The 22,916-nt window shown below is 38.9% G+C and overlaps 1 long non-coding RNA gene across 1 annotated transcript; it reads left to right on the plus strand.

Annotated features, from left to right (window-relative positions):
- Positions 1 to 1,698: 1,698 nt before the first annotated feature.
- On the plus strand, positions 1,699 to 21,492 carry LOC129658984 (uncharacterized). Its single transcript, XR_008717655.1, has 3 exons — positions 1,699 to 1,934; positions 17,469 to 17,726; positions 21,029 to 21,492. It is a non-coding gene; the product is annotated as an uncharacterized LOC129658984 (long non-coding RNA).
- The last annotated feature ends 1,424 nt before the right edge of the window (positions 21,493 to 22,916 follow it).

Below are 22,916 nucleotides of genomic sequence, written 5' to 3' on the forward strand. Positions count from 1 at the left end.
TATTGAAAATTACATTCAATTTGTAATAACAATTTCATATGTCAACTTCTTTGTATTTTAGATTTAAGTTTACATCAGCATGTTCCCTGTCATTTTATGGATCTTGAGTAAGATGTGTGAAGAAGATATTTGACTTTGCCCCACTATTTCCAAAGAATCCACACTGAGACCTACTGTCCTAGGTCTTAGTGACCAAGTTAGGGACCAAGATGGAACTAAAAGTCCCGCTACTGAGTTCCACACCTGTGCCCTTTTGCCCCTATCTTCTGCTGTCAAATTATAATGAAATGTATGTTTCTACAGTTCAATCAGAAGGTTTTTCAAGAAGGTTCAGTAACACTTCTACTGAGCAAACATCTGGGAAGTCAGTTTTCTACCATATAAACTACTTAATGTTTTCTAACACATAATATTTTTTCCAAACAGAGCTTAAGATAGTGATTTTCAGGTAAGTAATCATGGGTGAGGGGCTCCCTGGGTGGCTCAGCAGTAAAGAAGCTGACTGCATGCTGGCGACGCCAGAGATGGTTCGATCCCTGGGTCAGGAAGATCCCCTGGAGAAGAAAAATGGCAACCCACTCCAGTATTCTTGCCTGGAAAATCCAGTGGACAGGAACATGATGGGCTACAGTCCATGAGTTCGAAAAGAGTCGGACATGACTGAGGTGACTCAGCAGGCATGCACAGTCATGGGGGAGAAGAAGGATACCTATCAGCAAAAACTTATGGAAGCCTCAAACCGAAGCCCTTTCTTTCTCTGAAAGACAAGTGTCTCTTTTACTTTTTAAAAATAAAACTTGTCCCAATTATAAAACTAATTACATTAGTTATCTATTGCTACACAGCAGATTATCCCCACATTTAGCAACTTTAAACAACAGACATTTATCCTATCAGTTTCTGTGATTTGGATCCATGAGCAGCTTAGCAGGGTAGCCTCCAGCTTGGCCTCTCCTGAGGTTGCAGTCAAGCTGTTGGTGGGGCGTGCAGTCCTCTGAGGCAGCATTGCTTCCAAGCTGACGGTGGTTTTAAGATCAGGCCACTCAAAATCGCTGCTCTCTTGCTCTGTCTACATCAGCAGTCCCCAGCCACTTTGGAACCAGAGACCAGTTTCCTGAAAGACAATTTTTCCACGGATAGGGGGGCAGGGGCAGGGGCAGGGCTTCGGAATGATTCACGTGCGTTACATTTCTTGAGCTCATTGAGCAGGAAGCAGAGCTCAGGCAGTGACATGAGCAATAGCAAGTGGCTGTAAAGAGGAAGCGTCTCTTGCTTGCTGGCCTCTCACCTCCTACTGTGTGGCCAGGTCCAGGTTTGGGAAAAGAAAGTGAAAGTATTAGTGGCTCAGTCATGTCCCACTCTTGGCAACCCCATGGACTGTAGCCCGCCAGGCTCCTCTGTGCATGGGATTCTCCAGGCAAGAATACTGGAGTGGGTTGCCATGCCCTCCTCCAGGAGATCTTCCCAACCCAGGGATCGAACCTGGGTCCCAGATTCTTTACGTCTGAGCCACCACCAGGGAACCCCTGCTCAATAAGTCCCAGCCTCCCCTACACCCTCATCACATGACTGACCTTCTGTCTTAGTCATAGAGTCTAATTTGTAAATGCCTCCTTGCTCCAGGCCCCAGGTGCTGATTGTTCTAATCGTTAGATCAGACCACTCTACTCCGACAGTTTAAAAGGAGCAGCCTTTCTGCTGGTTTTCCTGGTAACTGATGAACACACCTGATGTCAATTCCCTTGTAACTGGTAACTCCCTTTGCCCCTGGTACCAAAGACTGCTACGTCTTGCCCTGGTGTCTTTGCTGCTGTCTACCGACATAGTGGGGTGTTGCTCCAGGATCCTGCTTCAGACAAATAAGCTCCCCCATCCATTAAAACATTAATGTCCCTGTTGCTGCCTTGGAGCTCTTTCTTCAGTCTTGAGGCTGGGTGAGTATGGGGCCTGTGGGGTGCGGCCCCAAAGCAAGGATTGGTGGACCTCAGTTCCTTTGTGACGTTTGGCTATAGACTCATGTCCCTTACCACAGCTCCTCTACTTAGGTTGCCTGAGAGTCTTCATGGCAGAACCCCTGGCTCTCCCCAGAATGAGTGGTGTGAGAAAGGCAGCCCTGGAAGCGCTATCTTTGATAACTAAGTATTTGACGTGACCTACCATACTGTCAGGTTCTACTGGTGGCACGGACCAACTTGGGTACAATGCAGAAGGGGACTACATGAGGTGTGACTTCCAGACAGTGGGGACACGCGAGGGCTCTCTTGGAGGCTGGTGACCACAGTAGTATCAATCTCTATTAATTAGTCTATTATTAGTCTCTTAATATATACTAAAATAGTTTCTTGTTAGATGAAAACTGTATGCTAAAGAGTTTTTAATCTGAATAGATTAAAACTAATGTTAATGAAAGCACTAAAAGACAATGTAGGAAATATCTTTTTTTTAATATTTTTTTTATTTGGCTGCATTGGGTCTTCAGTGGGACCTGTGGGATCTTTCCTTGTGGCGAGCAGGTTCCAGAGCACAGGCTCAGTAATTGCAGTGCAGTGGAGGGCAAGTTGCCCCATGGCTTGTTGGGAACTTAGTTTTTATATTTTTAAAATTTTTTTATATATTTTACAAATATGGCTTTGCTTAATTCTTTAAAAAGTTAAGTCTATTCTGTACCATTTTTATCCTGCTCTTTATTAAGTAGTGTTTGATACCATTTTGCCACGTCAGTAACTATCCTTCAAGTACATGATTTTAAAATATATATAATTATCCTTGGTATGGATGGAGCATAATATAATACTCTTTATGTTCAATGTAAGTTCAATTACTACTCTTTATGTTCAAAGTGTCTTTAAATGTTTTGCTTTTAAAAATAACCATTTAAAATATTCTGACAAGGTTTTGTTCATCTGTGGTTATTCAGAAAAAAATAGAAATGGAATTTGGGTCAAGGGATTTGAATAATTTTAACACAAGGGAGTCTTATTTTTGAATTTGCATTTCTAAAAAATCTTTATTTGGCTGCACCAGGTCTTACTGTAGCACACAGAATCTTTATTCGCAGCTCGTGGGATCTAGTTCTGTCACCAGGGGTTGAACCTGGGCCCCTGCATTGGCAGTATGGAGAATATCTTATTAAGCCAAGAAAAGCAGCTGTCTGGAAATATATCAGGTCCAACATGGCCACAGGCAATTATTTCTTTACACTAACTTCTTCTGAAAAATTACTAACTTAAGGTTCCTCGTGATAGATGTCTTGACACCTCCATGGGATTAAAATATTTCTTCCAGGAAAAACAACTTTTTAGAGCTGATCTTTGCATCCTTAAAACACCTTGTTTTGTGTGTGTGTTTCAACTGTATATTTACATATAAGAAAGGAAAATGCAGTCTGTGGACTGAATAGAAGCTAAGCACACCCGTGTGAGCAGGGCTCCAGTGAAGACCATGCACGTGAGCACAGTCCTAGAGGACGCGCCCTCCCAGCCTCCACCGCTCCCTCCTGTAGGTAGATCGTCATCCTGAGTTCTGACAGTGTAGGTTCATTTCCCCTGTTTGAAGTGACCGCATATAGGATCAGTTCACTTAGGCCTTCCTTTGTTCAACTTTACCTAGTTTTGTTGTCAGTTTCTATGTTGAGTTCTTTTCTGGTATGTGATTAAGTGGACCCTGTCAATCTACAGACAGTAATACCCAGCTCTTTCAGCAAAAACATAGGAAACATGAGGACACTTTTTTTTACTGAGCCAAAATGTTGCCCTGTTTTCTTTTAGCACAGAAAAGAATTCCTAGGCGCATTTCTGCTTGTCAGAGATCGTTTTGGAAATCGCATGTATTTCCTTAGAGTAGTCATTACCAAAAAAAAAAAAACTACACCTGCCTTCTCTGAAGGACTAGTTGCATTTTATATGGGCAGGATAGATGTTTTAATGACATAATAGATTCCTGTGACCAGGAATTGGGTGTCCTTGTACCCATATTTTGGCTTTTCCTTCTGTGTAAATGGAGGAATAGAGAAATGAATTTGGAATTGGTTGGTTTGAGCTTAGAGGACCATTCTGTCATTAATTAGTTGATTAACTTTAATAGTAAGTCACTTGTTCCGTTGCTAAGTCATGTCCAACTCTTTGTGACCCCATGAACTGCAACATGCCAGGCTTCCCTGGCCTTCGCTATCTCCCTGAGTTTGCTCAACTCTTGGTATTTACTTTGCTTAATTGTAAAATAAAGGCTTGTACGAGATCAGTCCTTAAACTGGGCCCTCACAGTTCACAACATCCAAAGTGAAAAGTAAGACTGTTTTCATCAGATGCTCAGATTCTTAGGTCTGTGAGCTGAGAAAGGTAAATATAATTAGGCTAGATTGTGGGTTCTTAAATCTCAGCATGCATCAGGGGCACCCAAATGACTGAAAATTGATTGCTGATCTCACCTCCCTGCTCCACTGAGTTTCTGACTCAGTAGGTGTGGCGCAAGGTCTGAGGACAACTTCTCAGTGATACTTGAAACACCTGACACCAGTCAGGACCACACTGACAGCCACAGAGCCAGATGGTTACCAAAGTCCACTCCTGTGCAGCCATCTGCAGTCCGCTAGATCTTCAATAAAGGAGGTGGGTTGTACTTTGCTTACCTCTGTATTGCCATTCAGCATAGCTTGGCAGGATGTTGGTGTTCGAAAAATGTTTGAATGAACAAATGAACAAATGTGCATTAAGAATTCCTTTTTAAAGGGTTGATCATAAATTCATCCTAACGTGTTCCTATATCTTCTTTGAAAAGTTCAGCTTTGGGACCATAGTCTGACTGCTACTTAGTAAGAATTTGAATTAATGAGCTAGACAGAAATCCACGACTATTGATTGCGGCATTCTATTGAAGCAAAGCCAGTAAAACTATTGAAGCAGAGCCAGTAAAATGTGGGGCCATAATTTACAAAATGATCTGACCCTGTCCTTTATTTTTTTTTTTTCCAAAAGTAGCAAAAATACTTTCTCATGAGGATTGTCTAACCAGGCTCTATCTGCACCAGTACACTGTGGATATTGACCAACTGTGAACCCCTCAGCCTGCCCTCTCTGACCTAGAATGGGTCTAAGAGAGGGAAGCTCTAGCTGGACTTGATTACTGGTTTTCAAACTTTATCTGAAAACCATCTGGATCACATGGTAGAGTGTTAGTCGCTCAAAATCTCATGGAGGGCTTGTTAATTATGGGTTGTAAACAACAGCTCCGGAGTCTCTGACGCAGTACACCTGGGGTAAGACCTGAGGATTTGCATTTTCTAACAAGTTCCCAGGTCATGCTGTTCCTGCTGAACCCGTGACCACATGTTGAGAACCACTGGGCTAGCTAATCTGTAAACCCTTAGGAATAGGCATGTTGAAGCAATCCAACCTCACAGAATGGGACTTTAATTTAGACTAACTCAAAAGCTACTGAATTTGTATCATTTCTTCCCTAGCTCTCTCAAGCTCCTGTCTTCCCTGAATCCTTAAGTATTCTTAAGAAGAATGAGAAAGTTTGAAAAATCTAAATTCAGACAGTCTTGACTTCTTGCAATACAAAAACGCCTTTGAGGAAATGCTGGAACCTTTCTTAGCATTCTCTTTCCTCTTGAATAGGAAAGCCCAGTGGTTTTCTGAGTGTAGACTTCAGACCAGCAGCAGCAGTATCACCTGGGAGGGAGGCAGAAATGGAAAATTTCAGGATCCACTCCAGAAACTCTAGAGGTCAACCCAGCGATCTATTTTAACCAGCCCTTTTGGTGACTCTGATCCACCGTTAGGTTTAAAAAACCACTGGCCTAACTTAAAATTGGGTACCAGATTATCTTGAAACACATCCATAAAAGACATGAAGGTAGCAGGACAATTAGAATTTCAGGTTTTGGCACAGGTAAGGGGTTAGTGAGACAATAGAGGTCACTATTTTTGAAGGCTGGATCAGAGACTGGAAAAGATCTTTGGGGGCAGGATGACCCATTATGCTTCGGGTAAGTGGGTTTTGTTTTTGGTTTTTGTTTTTTTCTTCTTTCCTGATATAAGAGAATAGAGGATGTCAATGCCCTGTAACTACATAACTCAGACCAAGCTATGGAAGTGGCTGCTATCCCGTATGAACTCATTTCCCAGGTGCATGAGAACAAACACCTTCTGAAAAGTTATAGTTCTTCTAGAAACTAGTTTTCCCTCAATTTCTTATGTTCTTATTGAGCAATGAAATGAAAATGTATTTTCAGATTTTTTTTTCTTCTTTATCGTAGCTTACCATCAATAAGCATAGAAATAGGTTTAGTAGTAAAGAGCAGCAGCTCTTCTAAATACAATAGAACTGGAAGATGAGTATTCTTGAAATAATCTTCTGATAATAGGAATATAGGGGCAACAGAAGAGGGAAAGATGAATGTTATATGTACATTCATATAGGAGTCTAGATAGGATTACATTTAGGCTAACTGGCTTGTAAACAAAGATTTTAAAATTCTAATGTCATTAATGCTGGGGATAAAATAGCAAATGAAATATCTGATCATTTATCTTTTTTTCACCAAATCTTAAAGCTTTTCCATGGATTTTAGAAAAGGTGTTTACTTTTCCCAGTACAGGCTCTAGTCTTCTGTTCACGTCAAAGCATGTTTCACATCATAGTGATTACTAAATGACTTCTGAAATATTATGAACTGCAGCAATGGCCTGTGAACTATTTACAAATGCATTTAAAATTTTCCAGATATTTGAGTTTTTCTAATATTGTTTGCTACTTTCTAGTTTAATGTCACTGTGATCAGAGAACTCGTACACTATGATTTCACAGCTTTAAGTTGATTGAAACTTGTTTTAGAGTCCAGTGTTTGGTCTGTCTTCATGAAAGTGCCATGTATTCTTGACAATAGTGTGTGATCTGCAGGTCTGATCTACAGGAATTTTCTGTAAATATCCGTGAGAACATGATGGTTGATGGTGTTCAGAGGTTATGTTCTTTAATGATTTCTTTGCCCAGTGGCTGCATCGATTTCTGAGAAAGGGGTATTAAGATCAACTCTGGTTATAAACTGTCCCTTTCTCTCTTTAATTTGACCTACTTTGCTTCATATATCTGGAAGCTCTGTTATCTGTTGTATATACATTTATGATTAATGTGTCTTTCTGATGAAATGGCCTATTTTTCATTATGAAATGTCCCTCTTTACCTCTAGTAATAATCTTTGTCTTGAAATCTGCTTTATCTGATGGTACAGCCACTCCACCCTCTTAAGGAATACTATTAATATTTGTATGGCATATCTTTTTTCATTCATGTCCTCTCAATCTGTACATTTATATTTAAAATATGACTCTTGTTCACAACATAAGTGAGTCTTGCTTTTTGAAAAATCCATCTTGATAATCTGCCCTTTAAATGGAGTGCTTGGTTCATTGTTGATATAGTTGAATTTAAGTCTACGATTTTAGAATTTATTCCTATTTGTCCCCTCTGTCTTTAGTCCTCTTTCTACATTTTCCTGCCTGCTTTTAGAATTAATTGAGTAATTTTTAGAATTCCACTTTAATTTATCTATTCCTTTCTAGCTGTACCTCTTTATATTTTAGTGACAGCTCTAGGGATCAAAATGGACAATCTTAAGTTTTCAGTTTACTTAGAGGTAATATTGTTTTATTTTGCATAAAATATAAATACCTCATAACTGTATAGACCTATCTACACTCTTCTCCATCCTTTGTGTAATTGTTGTCATATATATTCCATCAATGACATTATACCTATAGAATATAATATTAGCACTTTTTATTTTAAATAGTTATAAGCATTTTTTTTAATTAAAGAAAAACATGTGTTATACCTCTCTATTTTGCAATTTCTGGTGCCCTTCTTCTTTCCTGAATAGCTGAGTTTTCATCTGGTACCATTTCTCTTCATTATAAACCAAAAACCAAAGCCCTAATTTTTATAATTTTTAGAGGTGTAGGCCTACTTACAAATTATCTTCAGTTCAGTCGCTCAGTTGTGTCCGGTTCTTTGTGACCCCATGAACCACAGCACACCAGGCCTCCCTGTCCATCACCAACTCCCGGAGTCCACCCAAACCCATGTCCATCGAGTCAGTGATGCCATCCAACCATCTCATCCTCTGCCGTCCTGTTCTCCTTCTGCCCTCAATCTTTCCCAGTGTCAAGGTCTTTTCAAATGAGTCAGCTCTTCGCCTGAGGTGGCCAAAGTATTGGAGTTTCAACCTCAACATCAGGCCCTCCAATGAACACTCAGACTGATCTCCTTTAGGATGGACTGGTTGGACCTCCTAGGGACTCTCAAGAGTCTTCTCCAACACCACAGTTCAAAAGCATCAATTCTTCGATGCTCAGCTTTCTTCATAGTCCAACTCTCGCATCCATACATGACCACTGGAAAAACCATAGCCTTGACTAGATGGACCTTTGTTGGCAAAGTAATGTCTCTGCTTTTTAATATGCTATCTAGGTCAGTCATAACTTTCCTTCCAAGGAGTAAGCGTCTCTTAATTTCATGGCTGCAATCACCATCTGCAGTGATTTTAGAGCCCAGAAAAATAAAGTCAGCCATTGTTCCCACTGTTTCCCCATCTATTTGCCATGAAGTGATGGGATATATGTATATATATTATTCTTTTGAATAAAGAGGAGTGGGATACACTCACCAGGTGTTCTTCTCTTCCTCCAACTGCCAACTGTCCCATTTTTTTGTGCCTGTACCTTTATCTCCCTGATTTTTTTTTTTTTTTTTTGGTTACTTTCCAATGCCTCCAAGTAATTGTTTTTCATATTTTGTTTAGCCTTTATATTTGTTATCCATGGGGAGCTTGGTCTTGTAGAAATCAATCGGCCACTACCAGAAGCAGAATCTTGAACAGTGAATTCTCTTAGGAATCTTACTGATCAGCTGGCAGCTATAGTCACACAGTGCGTGTGTGTGTGCTCAGTTGCTTCAGTCGTGTCCAACTCTTTGAGACCCATGGACTGTGGCCCACCAGGCTCCTCTGTCCTTGGAATTCTCCAGACAAGAATGCTGGAGTGGGTTGCCGTGCCCTCCTCCAGGGGATCTTCCCAACCCAGGAATCAAACCCGCGTCTGCCTGCATCTCCTGCGTTGCAGGCGGATTCTTCAGTAGGAGCCACCTGAGAAGGGCCTAGTCACACAGTACCCAACCTGTTTTTGTTCAGTTAGGCCCCAAAAGTCGAGAGATCTAGGAGGTAACAAAGGAGGGTGTGTGCCTGCTATGAACTTGGCATTTGACTCTACCACACTCAAACACTAATTCACATTCTACTCCAAGCCAAATGCTAATCAGAGATGTATGAAAGCCAGTTAACCCATGGTTAACTTGACTGCTCACAGCTCCAGAGAGAAGACTCTGGTTCCAGAAATCCTCCTTCACCCTAGATTACCAGCTCTGTCAGGTACTAGTTACTTTGGCAGAAGTAAGAGAAGTCTAATGTTTTGTAAAAATCAGTGTAGTTTCCTCAGGAAACAAACCTGTATTAAAACTTAATCAAGAAAGCAGCTATACTCTTGTCGAAATTAATCGGCCACTACCAGAAGCAGAACAAATAATAATAATAATAATCAGGGACTGGAAATTTCTGCCACAGGAAGAGAGAATGCTTTTAGGTCATAATTTATATCACAAAAGTAATATCACAGTGAATGAGCATCAATGTCACACCCGGGATGGGGGGTTTGGTTATCAGGTCTCCAATAGTTTCATATCATTATAGGCACCTTTAAACCTATTCTAACTTATGTTCTAGCTCATAGAGAAAAGCAAAATTATGAATATTGACACATTTCCTGTTAGTTTTAATATCACCTCTACTGGGAGTTTGTTCAAAACACTTAAAGGTAATGATGATAGACCACTTTAGAAATAGGCTGTGGGTTTCATTATATACCAGAACTTCTTCCATGACTCAGTGTTTTCTGTTGAAGTATATCAAGATATAAGGACACCGTATCTTGCACTGATCAGGGTTCTACCAGGGAAATAGAACCAGTAGGCTATTTATATATAGACAGACAGATAGATAGAGATATATCAATAAATATAGACAAAAACACACACATATATATATATACATGGGGATGGATACACTATTGTGCATGAAAGCTACATGGAATAATAAAATTGTATTATTTAATCCCATTTTAAAGTGCTGAAAATAGTATGAATTCAGTTGGTCTTGAGGTTAAAATGCCCAAACTGTCAAGGAAAATCTCCAAACTATTCTTAGAATAGTTTTGGGGGACAATGTTCACATTTGAAGTCTACAGTAGCATAGTTTTGGGAAGCAGTGCATCAGATTGGGATTCAAAGACCATGGTCTCAATTTATTTTTTAGTTTAAAAAAAAGAGAGAGAGACCACAGTCTCTTTGTTTTCATTCTTATTTTCTCTTGGTTGGTGTCTATGACTCCCTAATTCTTGGAAATGCTTCAGAATTGCCTTCTGACCTCTTCAAACCTTATCAATAAGCTCTTAGGACACCCTAAAAGAATGATCATCATAGAAAAATGTAATACTTGTTAAAGCCACAGATCACAATATTTTACATGCTCAATCAAATTCATAAAAACCACTGATACCTTCCTCTGCCACCCTGTGGATTAAAATAATCATATAAGTCAAATATTAATTCCTAAAGTTGTTTTAGTTAGATGAAGTCCAAAGGCTTATTTTTTCTGCTTGTATATTAAAAAAATGTTGTTTTTCTAGTACAATGACTAACAAAGTTTCAAGCATGTAAATAAACTCCCTGGAGGTCCATTTTTGTGTATTATTTTAAATACAGGGAAAACATTCTTGTTGTTTAAAATCATGCTGAAAATAAAGAATGATTCTAATAATGAAAGATTTGCTAGGAACTAAATGAATAAAATAGATACTGCTAAAGATTGAACCGCAAAATATGTTAGAAATGTGTGCATTCAGGGAAAGTACATAGAACTCACAAAAGAATGTGCTGCTTCTGGGAAAAAAATAGCAGGCAGCTGGCAAGAGCTTGCCAAAGAGTGGTATCAAGGTAGCTCAGGCAGATGATTATAGCCAGACAGCCCACTCTCGTGTGGAGTGGATGTGCCATTGTGAACACCAGAGTCCCCTATTAGCATCTGATTTTCATCCTGGGGGCCATTCTTCCTTCCTTTGGACATATTTTCGTATTTTCACAATGGAAAAATGAAGAGTAAAGGGAACTCGGGGTATAGAGAGCCGAGGAATTAAAAGGAAGAACTGAGGCTAATTTAACGAAGTGCTTGTTTCAGTGACCCATTTACTATTTGTCCTTCTCGGGTAGGGATTGGCCCTAGAACAGGGTACCATTTCAGAAAGAGCAATCGACTATTTTCTAAGAAATATGGAGTAGTTTAAATAACTCATTGTACCTTTCAGCTTTTAAAAACTCAGCTTATAAACTTGATTTGTCCAACACAATAGCCAACTACAGAATACGGCCTCTTAGTGTCTGTTTAGGGAGACAGTTATTCTCTCTGCTATCCATAGAGGCTGCACATATGAGTGTCTGTTTGGGGTAAATTGGGTTTTCTTTTCTTCACTTTATAAACACTGAAAAAGAACTTACAAAGTAAAACATATAGCACTAAAGATTCAATTTTTGAAACTGGATTGGAATTGTTTAGAAGTGGTGCTGGCCTTCAAAAATGCAGAATTCAGAATGACCTTAATGTGGCTTCATACCCGCCTTTTCTAAAAAGTTGATCACCCCTTACAGGCTGTCTTTCAGCAGGATTTTAGCAGAAAATGCTAGAAGACATGGACGGACACACACACATATAGAGCAGCTCTGAAGTTATTATCTTGGAAGGTAAATGAGGGAGTAGATGAAAAGCAAACACAGAACCCAGCCCAGGAGAATGAAAGGAGGCAGAATGATATTCTTAATTCTACATGGAAGCAGAGCACACCACAGGTAGTCTGGGCTCTGAACCAAATAGGAGAGGTGATAATCAGAGAAAGCCTTACAGATCAATATTTAATTAAAGAGCATAAGGGTCTTGCAGTTAGGAAACACTTTTCATATCAATTTGGTCTGATAGTTCCAGCCTTACCTCAGAACAGAATAGGTTCAAGATGAGTTTATTCTACTCAAATTTATAGAAATGCAAATTGGCTTAAGCCGTGATGAAGGCAAGCTAACACTTACTAATTAGAGTCACTGCTGCTGCTAAGTCACTTCAGTCGTGTCCGACTCTGTGCGACCCCATAGAAGGCCTCCTACCAGGCTCCGCAGTCCCTGGGATTCTCCAGGCAAGAACACTGGAGTGGGTTGCCATTTCCTTCTCCAATGCATGAAAGTGAAAAGTGAAAGTGAAGTCGCTCAGTCGTGTCCAACTCTTAGTGACCTCATGGACTGCAGCCTACCAGGCTCCTCCTTCCATGGGATTTTCCAGGCAAGAGTACTGGAGAGGGGTAGTGTTTCTGTTATGGTGAATGGCCTTCTAATCTACACCTTAGTAGCCACACACAAGAGAAACCGAGTTCTATTTTATAAGGCAGCTAAGGCAACACCATTCACCCAGGGTTTCAATCACCTTTAGGGCAGCAACCAGAGGTACTGGCTTCAAAACCACACCTTCAAAAGCAACACCAGAGGTAACAGGTGTAGATGCCACAAAAGAGACGAGTGAAAGCTGCTCACAGACCATTGTTGGATTAATTTCCTATTGGCCAACAAATCACCACACATGTACTAGCTTAAAACCACACAAATCTATTATCTTACTGTCTGGTGGTCAGAAGTCTAGAATGCATCAGCAGAGATGTATTCTTGTGTAGGCTTTAGGGAGGAATCTTTTTTCCAGTTTCTAGACATGCCTGCATACCTTGGCTTATGGTTCCTTCCTCCACCTTCAGAAGCAGTGGCATATTCTCTGGGCTATGCATGTCTAGTCTCCCGCCTATAGGACTCTTGTGGTTGCATTACATCCAGATAATCGAGGTTCATCTCTCCATATCAAAAACCTTAATTCAGTTACATCTGCAGAGCTCTTTTGCCATGAAAGTAACATATTCAGAAGTTCTTGAGATGAGGTTGTGGATATCTTGCTGGGGTAAGTGTGTGGGATAATCATTCAATCTACGACAATTGTCAAAATGTCAATCAAAATCTCAGAGCGTTTGCTTACAATGCTCATTCACAATGAACTAAGAGAAAAAAATTATTAGCCCTGGATACTTTAATTCAGCCTTGATTAAGTCAAAGGGAAAAGTCCCTATTCAACACAACTGAGTGACTTTTACTTCACTTCTCTTAAAAAATGCTTCAGTGAAACAGATGGAAAAATAGAAAGGTGCTGAAACAACTGATGAATGAATTTACATCACTAGGTTAGTCATTGTCATATATTGAGAGAGAAAGAAAGAGAGAGGACAATATTTATCCTTTATCAACCATTAAAAAGTAAGTTAAATCTACATTTAGTCTGCTCCTTATCATCCAAAAGTGAATATCTTCATCTGTTTACTAAATGGGAAGGAAATGTTCCCCAAGTATTTCCGTTTTCTACCTTGTTTTTATATTTATATTTTATTTTGTTTTATTAGAGATCCCCTTCTATTGTTGACTTTAGAACTGTTTTGTTTGTGGAAAACAGTGTTTCTAAAAATATTTGTTTTGGAGAACAATGTTCACTTAAAGTTGTGAACAGTGTTTGTTTCAGGAGGTTGAATTTATTCACCAGGCTCCTGATAACCAATATGACTTCACTGATCTGCTGGAAGCAACTCAGCCAATTAAAAAAAAAAGAAAAGAAAGATAAAGAAAAATTTGATCATTTAAATTAAGAGTATCTTATGGTCTCATTTGTGAAATTTAATTTTGCAAGTAAACACTTTTTTTATTTTAAAAACAGTTCGTTTTCACTTAAAACTAAGGTATTTTTTAATAACAACTTAACATTCTTTATTCCTCATAACAGTAGTTTTATGAGTCTTCTGATTCTTCTAGTAACTTTAAATAGTGTGTAGTTGAATCTTAAATGTAGGCCTCCAGTTTTCCCAGCATCTCTGTCCTTTTTTTTTTTTAATACATTTGAAATTTTTCTTAATTAAAAGTAGAACAATTTGAATTGTTCTTACAACGATTCTAAAATATATATTTGAAATTATATTTTAAGATCTGATGGCACTTCATTTCTTTCTTTACCAAAGAAATGTTGGTAATGTTGAAAGTTCTCTGATAATGCAAATGGATTTCAAATCCATACAAACTTTTGAAATATCAGGCTTTTCAAAATAGTATTAAAGTTTTTATTTACAACATGTAGTATAGTAATATCACACTTTGGCTAAACCAAATAGTATGCACCATCAGCCATAAATGGAAGGAAGACCCCAAATCTAGGGTACCTCAAAGGTGTTAGATGTTCTTAAGTTTTGATAATCTCAGAAGTATAAATGCTTCAAAAGAAAAAACATTGAAAATGTAAATTATTTATATTTATCACGTCATACAGTTTTGAGAAACTTTGAATAATAAATTTTTATTGTGATAAAAAGCCCATAACATAAATTTACCACTTTACCCATTTCTTCATGTACAGTTAAGTAGTATTAAGTGTATTCGTAGTTGTGCAGCCAGTTGCCAGAACTTTTTCATCTTGGGACACTGAAACTCTATGCCCATTAAACAAGTACCTATTTTCTCTTTCCTACAGCCCCTGGCAACTACCCTCCCATTTTCTATTTTGATGAATTTGACTACTCTAGATAACTCACGTTAATGAAATAATTCAGTATATGTCTTTTTGTGACTGGTTTGTTTTACTTAGCATAATGTACTCGAGGTTCATCCATTCTGTGGCATGTGTCAGAATTTCTTTCCTTCTTAAGGCTGAATAATGTTCTATTATATGTATATATCATGTTTTGTTTACTGGTTCATCCATTGATGCACATTTGAGTTGCTTCCTCCTCTTGGCTTTGTCAATAATGCTGTGAACATGAATGTATCAATATCTTTTCAAAACCCTGCTTTCGATTCTTTAGATATATATCCAGAATCGAAATTGCCAGATCATATAGTCATTCTATTTTTAATCTTTTGAGAAACTGCCATACTGTTGTCTATAGTAGCTGCACCATTTTGCATTCCCACCAACAGGGCACAAGGGTTTTAATTTCTCCACATCCTTTCCAACACTTGCTAATTTTTGGTTTACTTGTAGTAGCCATCCTAATGTGTATGAGGTGATATAATATTGTGGTTTTGATTTTGCATCTTTCTAATAATTAGTGACATTGAGCATCTTTTCATATGCTTATTGACCAAAGGATACATTTTTAATTTAATTTTTTGTTTTAGTGTCTGCCATCTTCCAGATGGACTAAAACAGAACCAACAAAATTAATTTTTCAAATATTTTAAAACTAAATAAGTACAGATAGTCTTCCAGATCATGCTGATTTTATAAGTGTGTGACATCTATATTAATGAAAGTGAAAGTGAAGTTGCTCAGTCGTGTCCGACTCTTTGCGATCCCATGGACTGTAGCCTATCAGGCTCCTCTGTCCATGGGATTTTCCAGCCAAGAGTGCTGGAGTGGATTGCCAGTGGATCCTTCTCCAGGGGATCTTCCCAACCCAGGAATCGAACCCGGGTCTCCCGCATTGCAGGCAGACACTGTACCATCTGAGCCACCAGGGAAGCCCATACTAGTGAAGATATTAAAACTTAAAACTGAACTGAGACTTTTGGGATCCTGCGTATGTTAAAACAGAGAAGGTTTTGCTGTTTAGCTATACCTGGTTAGAGTCTCACTATGCCTCTGGGCATCACTTGAAATTACTTGACTTGCTTCCATCTGGGATACAACTCTTGCAGTTCCTCCCTGGGCAGCTTGTCTGTGCTGGGTGGTGTCACCCTTGGTAGCTGTTTACTGCAGTAGATATTGAGGTCTCAGAGTGGACTAATGAGTACTTTCATCACTCATTGTTTGGGGGACCATGGAAATGCCCTTAAACTCCTCTTGTTTCAGAAGTGTCTAAGGCAGCTGGTTAGGGCTGGAGGTCCCCAGACTGGGGAGTGTAATGCACCCAGATCCTGCTTGGTCACCAAGGAGGTGCAGGCGTCCTTTTGCATGAGGTAACCAAGTCTTCTTTCTTTCAGCATGATTATTACTCGGCTCTTAAAGTGATGTCTTAATCTAATTGTCCTCCTGCAAGCTGGTACAACTTGAAGCTGAGCTTCAAATTTCTCTGGACTTTTGAGTATTCAAAATATTTCCAGCTTCTTCTAGGCTTTTGATCTCATCAGAGACCACGATGGCCGGCAGCTTTCTAGAAAGGCCAACAGATAACAAAGCCAAATAAAGAAGGTCATAATCATATTTTAAATGTTATCATATATATGCTATTTCAATCATATTTTAAATGAGCCCAAATCTGTGGGATGTTACTTGCTATTCCTTGTAAATCATTTGATACCCTGAGTGGTACAAAAATAATTGAATACTGACTTTTAATTAAGGCTATAAAGAAAAAGCTGCTTTATGTAAAATTAAATGCTTTTTAATAGCTAATTGAGAAAACACTTTTAAACACTCAAAGTACCATGCCAGGAAACTCAACAAATTGCTAAATTTGATTTGGTAAAGTGTTCTCAGATGAAACATAGGATTCACTTTCCTTCTGTAAATGAATGTTCCTTTTTAATTCACAAAGCTCAGAATTTTATTTCAGTATGGCCAATACGTCAAACATTGACCAGGTAGTGTTTGAAATATTTTATATTAATGTGAAAAAACAATATATCCTAGGACTACTAAGGAGCTCAGTAATATGCTTCATATCTTTGTGCTTTATAGATAGTAAGGGTAACTAAGCATTACGTACTGAATCGTGCCCCTCTCCATTCATATGTTGATGTTCTAAGCCCCAGTACCTTAGAATGTGACCTTATCTGAAAATAGGATCATTGCAGATGTAATTAGTTAGGATGAGGTCATTTTGGAGTAGGATGGATTCCTAATCCAATATGACCAGTGTCCCTATTATGGCACACAGAGACACACACACAGAGACGTCAAGAAATGCCAAAGGTTACCAGCAAACCACTAAAGGCTGAGAGAGTGGCACGGAACAGATTCCCCTGCACAACTCTCAGCAAAACCACTCTATCAACATGTTTATTTCTGACTTCCAGCCTCCATAACTGTGAGACAACATATTTCGATTGTTTAAGCAACCCTGCTTGTAGTATCTTGTCATGGCAACCCTAGCCAAATGTTACGGACTGAGCTCTCGCATCCCTCAAAATTCATGTGATGAAGTCCTCTTGCCCATTGTGAGGGTGTTTGGAAGTAGGGCCTTTGGGAGGTGATTAGGTTTACATAAAATCTTGAAGATGGGGCCCCGAGATGGAATGATCATCCTTATGAAAGAGGCATCAGCGAGCTTGCACTCTCTCGTTCTATTTCTCTGCTCTAGGAGAACACAGCAAGAAGGTAGCCATCAACAAAGTGGGAAGAAATTCCTTTACCAGAACCCAGGATGCTGGCTCCCTGATCTTGGATTCCCAAGCTCAGATCTGTGAAGAAGTGTCCTATGTTTAAGCCACCCAGCCTACTGCATTTTGTTATAGTAGCCTGAGCTGACCAAGACACCGACTCACATACCAGCTAACCCACATGGAACTCCAAGTTGAATATGAAGTACAGATAGCCCATTTGAGTATCTGAAATCAAGGTGACATAAAAATTTCTTCTAAAAGATTGAAGATAATTATAAATGTCAAATTTTTGAGCATCCTAAAATTGATCAGATATTAATTTAAAAATAGATGAATAAAACAAGTACATTTAAATGAGTGTAAACTGTGTTCTAATGTGCTTCAGTATTGTGAATCTTGCCAGTCAGAGCTAATTCAGATATTTGCCAAATTAAAACACATAATAATCAAATAAGTACATCAGTTCAGTTCAGTCATTGAGTCATGTCTGACTCTTTGCAACCCCAGGCTTCCCTGTCCATCACCAACTCCTGGAGTTTGCTCAAACTCAGGTCCATCAAGTTGGTGATACCATCCAACCTCTATCATCCCCTTCTCCTACTGCCTTAAATCTTGCCCAGCATCAGTGTCTTTTCCAGTGAGTCAGTTCTTCGTATAAGGTGGCCAAAGTATTGGACCTTCAGCTTTAGCATCAGTCCTTCCAACGGATATTCAGGACTGATTTCCTTTAGGATGGACTGGTTGGATCTCCTTGCAGTCCAAGGGACTCTCAAGAGTCTTCTCCAACACCACAGTTCAAAAGCATCAATTCTTCAGTGCTCAGCTTTCTTGATGGTCCAACTCTCATATCCATACATGACTACCAGAAAGACCATAGCTTTGACTAGACGGACCTGTGTCAGCAAAGTAATGTCTCTGCTTTTTAATGTTCTGTCTAGGTTGGTCATAGCTTTTCTTCCAGGGAGAAGGCATCTTTTAATTTCATGGCTGCAGTCACCATCTGCAGTGATTTTGGAGCCCCCCAAAATAAAGTCTGTCACTGTTTCCATTATTTCCCCATTTATTTGCCATGAAATGATGGGACTGGATGCCATGATCTTAGATTTTTGAATGTTGAGTTTTAAGTCAGCTTTTTCACTCTCCTCTTTCACTTTCATCAAGAGGCTCTTTAGTTCCTCTTCATTTTCTGCCATAAGGGTGCGATCATCTGTGTATCTGAGATTGTTGATATTTCTCCCAGAAATCTTGATTCCAGTTTGTGCTTTATCCAGCCTGACATTTTGCATGATGTACTATGCATATAAGTTAAATAAACAGAGTGACAATATACAGCCTTGATGTACTCCTTTCCCAATTTGGAACCAATCCATTGCTCCATGTCCAGTTCTAACTGTTGCTTCTTGACCCGCATACAGATTTCTCAAGAGGTAGGTAAGGTGATCTGGCATTCCCATCTCTTAAAGAATTTTCCACAGTTTGTTGTGATCCACATAGTCAAAGGCTTTGGCATAGTCAATAGGGCAGAAGTAGATGTTTTTCTGGAACTCTCTTGCTTTTTCGATGATCCAGCAGACGTTGGAAATTTGATCTTTGGTTCCTCTGCCTTTTCTAAATTCAGCTTGAACATCTGGAAGTACTCGGTTCATGTTCTATTGAAGCCTCGCTTGGAGAATTTTGAGCATTACTTTGCTAGCGTGTGAGATGAGTGCAATTGTGCAGTAGTCTGAACATTTTTTAACATTGCCTTTCTTTGGGATTGGAATGAAAACTGACTTTTTCCAGTCCTGTGTCCACTGCTGAGTTGTCCAAATTTGCTGGCATGTTAAGTGCAGCTCTTTCACAGCATCATCTTTTAGGATTTGAAATAGCTCAGCTGGAATTCCATCACCTCCACTAGCTTTGTTTATAATGATGCTTCCTAAGGCCCACTTGACTTCACACTCCAGGATGTCTGGCTCTAGGTGAGTGATCACACCATCATAGTTATCTGGGTCATGAAGATCTTTTTTGTACAGTTCTTCTGTGTATTCTTGCCACTTCTTCTATGTGACTAATAGAATATAGGTGAATATAATTATCATTTCAGTCATTATACTTAATTCCTGAAAGCCAAATAATCAATTTTCTTTTTATCTTCAAAACAACCCTGTGGGGTAAAGCAATTGTTAATCTGACTAGACAGCTGATGAGCCAGATCAGCAAAGCTGTTACTCATCCAGATTTTTACAGATAACAAGTCATGTGTGACTTCTGGGTGTGGGTATTTAAATGCTATACCACCCTTAAAGAAAATGCATAAATTTCAAAATACAAACTGTAATAAATTTATTTTACAAGTCTGTCATTTTTATAAAAAACTTAAAAATGGAAATTACTCTTAGAATTTCTATATCTGAAAGGCTGGCTCTTTATGTGATTGCATTAAACTGACTCTTAAACAACACTGATTTAAACTGCATTGACCCATTTACATCTTGATTCTTTTCAATAAATACAGTCAGTACTCACTCGTGTTTTCATTTTACAGCTGAATGTGGGGAAAAAACTTGTGTTGGATTAGAGATCACAATATGTGGGATCAAAAAGACTAGAATTTGAGTTCTGATTTTATTTAGACTGTTTTAGCTTCCTGTCCTTGGGTGAATCATTCATCAATTTCTTTGTTTTGAAGACAAAGATAACACTTGGAGTTTTGACTTCACAGAGAGTTGGCGCCTGTAACCCCTGCATTGTTCAAAAATGAACTCTATATTTAAATATATTTTCTCAGTGAGTTTTTTTTTTAAGTAGACAACTAAAAAAAAATTTCTAACTCATTGGTGGGACGCTTATTTCTTTTGGATTCTTAAACAGGCTCTTACTTAGGATCTCATCCTTTTCCATCTCTTATTTTGAGAATTATATAGAATGGAATAAAATGTGTTCTGCAAGTTTAAGTTCTTATTTATTATGACTGATACAGTAGAATATTTGTGCCATCTTAATATAGAGGTCTCTAATCTTATGTCCTGCTTAAGATCTGTTGTCTTTCCTTACCAAATGCTTTAAAACAAACTTTTCTGTTCTTACTTATCAACAATTTTACCCATTACTTTTCCACAAATGTTTCCTAACCTCCTTTATTAATATTACTATCATCCCTATTACAGGAGTTTATTAACGTCTCACGGGGTTGCTGTCACAGTTGAATGAGATAAAATTTATTTTGTAATACAGGTCCTCTCATATGCAAATTACCTAGTGTCTCCCAAAATTTTAGCCACAATTAGATGAGATAATCAATAAATAACATGCCTAAACACATTGTCAACCCTTAGTGAGCCCTCACTACGTATTAGTTGTTAATAATAATGTTAAAGAGGAGACTGTTTTAATAATGAATATAGAGATTTATGTTGTAATGAGCCATGATCATGTATATACTGATAGTTCATAAAATGATAAAAGAATGGTAATAAATCTTTTGCTTATGCTCAATGAATTAAAAAGCAGAACAATAAATAACTTCTTTTTCTTTATACTTTTACCCATCGATCAGTAGAGACACCCCCAGGAGGTTGAGACAAGAGACCCTGCATGTTACTGGGGACACTGGAGGAACAGTGGTGCCTGCATGGTGTTGCACAGGGTGCCTATCAGTGCTTTAGGACCTGAGTCTCATTCTCCAGGATCCCCTGACACCAGAAAATGGTTTCCAAACTGTGGATGACTCTATTGGTTGACTGTCCTAAGATTGCTTCCTGTGCAGTATTTGCTGAGTGGAGGTGCTGAATAACTTGAAAAGTACAGCTCCTCATGCAGTTAAATGAGCTCGTGGTATCAGATGCCTGAAAGGATGAGGGTTATAGATACCTCTGCTGGGTAATCCCTTTGGAAGTCCCCAGAAATTTCCTTGGTCAGACCTAGAGCCCTGTTAACTGTATCAGTGCTGAGTAGCTGGAGGAAATTATGACTGTGCTGTCTTCACAGTTCTAGCTACTATGACCTCACTCTATATTTTTTGACTGATTACTATTAAAAAAAGTAGATGGCTTTTTGACTGGTAATTGGATAATTGGATAAACTGCCAATCAAAGAGTAGATTGAAAGCAGAAGAGGACAACAGAGAATGAGATGGTTGGATGGCATCTCCAATTCAATGGACATGAACCTGGGCAAACTCCAGGAGATGGTGAGGGACAGGGAGGCCTGGTGTGCTGCAGTCCATGGGGTCACAAAAGATCAGACATGAGTTAACAACTGAACAACGACAACATATATTTTGGGGCCAAAACAAGACTAGCAGAAGCATTTTATATTTCTGTGAGTAGCCTCTGAAACAGAAAAAGTCAACCATATGAATTAGATAGAAATTTTAAATAGTGTAGTAACTTTAGAAACGTCCATGTAGTGGAAGGTAAAGACAGTTCTGGACTGCAGAGCTCCTCCAGAAGAGAGATTTATTAAAAATGCTGAACAGGCTCTGGAATCACAGAGGTGTATCGGTGACTGGAGATCTCCAGTTCAGCTGATGTCAGTGCTGACCCAGGTGTCATTCTAAGTTGTCGTGTGTCCCTCTCTGCTCATGTCCCACGATCTACATCATATCCTGCATGCCAGACCTCTGCTTTAGAATAGCAGCAGGACAGCAATCCAACAGGACCCACTGGGCAAGCAAGTGTGTGCTTTCATCAAGGAAGACAATCTATCAAACAGAGACTGAGCAAAAAGGCACAGATTACTAGAAAACTTCAGAGTTGAGTCTGTCCAGTTAAGATTCTATCTATACTTTCTTCTTACCTTGATTTCCTTATCCTCACCTTCTTGCTGTGAGAGCCAAGCTGGGAATCATGGGTGCTCACCAGTCGTCCAGAGTTAAGAGAATCCCGTGGATATTGATAACATGGGAAGAGGAAGCTCCTATTTTAATCATGTGTTCGACAAATATTTAGTGTTTGAGATCTATGAGATCTACACTGTGATACATGGTGGGCATTTAACATTGACAAGACAGATCTGATCCACGACTTCGTAAAACTCACATTCTACTGGGGGAAAAAATTCATAAATACACAAATATCTAATTGCAATGATTGGAAATGCTTTGAGGGAACAAGATAGGATGTTAGAGCATTTAAGAAAGGAGCCTAATTTAGAATGAGATAAATTTAGAATGAGATAACGTTTAGCTTGAGAACTAAAAGACATAAAATGTAGGCTGAAAATGCCACAGAAGTGGTATAAAGATCTGAGGTGGGGAGGGGTAGGGGAGGAAGAACGTGAGAATGGGCGGTTTAGGCAGGATGAACAGTGATCTTGCATAAAGGCCTTTCAGAAGACCAGAGATTCGATGTGGCCTAAAAATGAAGAAGAAAAATCAGCGAAGACATGGAAGTAGGGTTAGTGGGGCAGGGGAGTGGGAAATGAACTTTAGAAGTAGTCTGGAC

This window comes from Bubalus kerabau, chromosome 8 (assembly GCF_029407905.1).
Source record: "Bubalus kerabau isolate K-KA32 ecotype Philippines breed swamp buffalo chromosome 8, PCC_UOA_SB_1v2, whole genome shotgun sequence".
Lineage (NCBI taxonomy): Eukaryota > Metazoa > Chordata > Mammalia > Artiodactyla > Bovidae > Bubalus > Bubalus kerabau.